Genomic DNA, 224 nt, shown 5'->3' with positions numbered 1-224 from the left:
TGCCTCCCCGGCCCCTCCGGGAGCCCCTCCCCTGAACCATCAGCCGCAGCCCCTGTTCTTGCCCCAGCAGCGGGGCGGTGGGTGGGAGTGTGGGTGAGAGACAGACAGGTGGACAGAGCGATGGTGCCGGACAGACAGGTGAGTAGAAAGGAGGTGTGTGGGGGGGGAGATGTGGGTGGAGGGCGGTGCCCAGGGTGGGGCCGATGGGCGGTGTGCAGGTGGCC

The 224-nt window shown here is 69.6% G+C and overlaps 1 protein-coding gene across 1 annotated transcript in view; it reads left to right on the top strand.

Annotated features, from left to right (window-relative positions):
• The window catches only part of CFAP99 (cilia and flagella associated protein 99), a 22756-nt gene that overhangs the window by 17613 nt on the left and 4919 nt on the right, over nt 1–224 (top strand). The gene's annotated exons all lie outside the window — the stretch shown is intronic.

This window comes from Myotis davidii, unplaced genomic scaffold (genome assembly GCF_000327345.1).
Source record: "Myotis davidii unplaced genomic scaffold, ASM32734v1 scaffold937, whole genome shotgun sequence".
Lineage (NCBI taxonomy): Eukaryota > Metazoa > Chordata > Mammalia > Chiroptera > Vespertilionidae > Myotis > Myotis davidii.
This window is presented reverse-complemented; position numbering and strand designations above follow the sequence as displayed.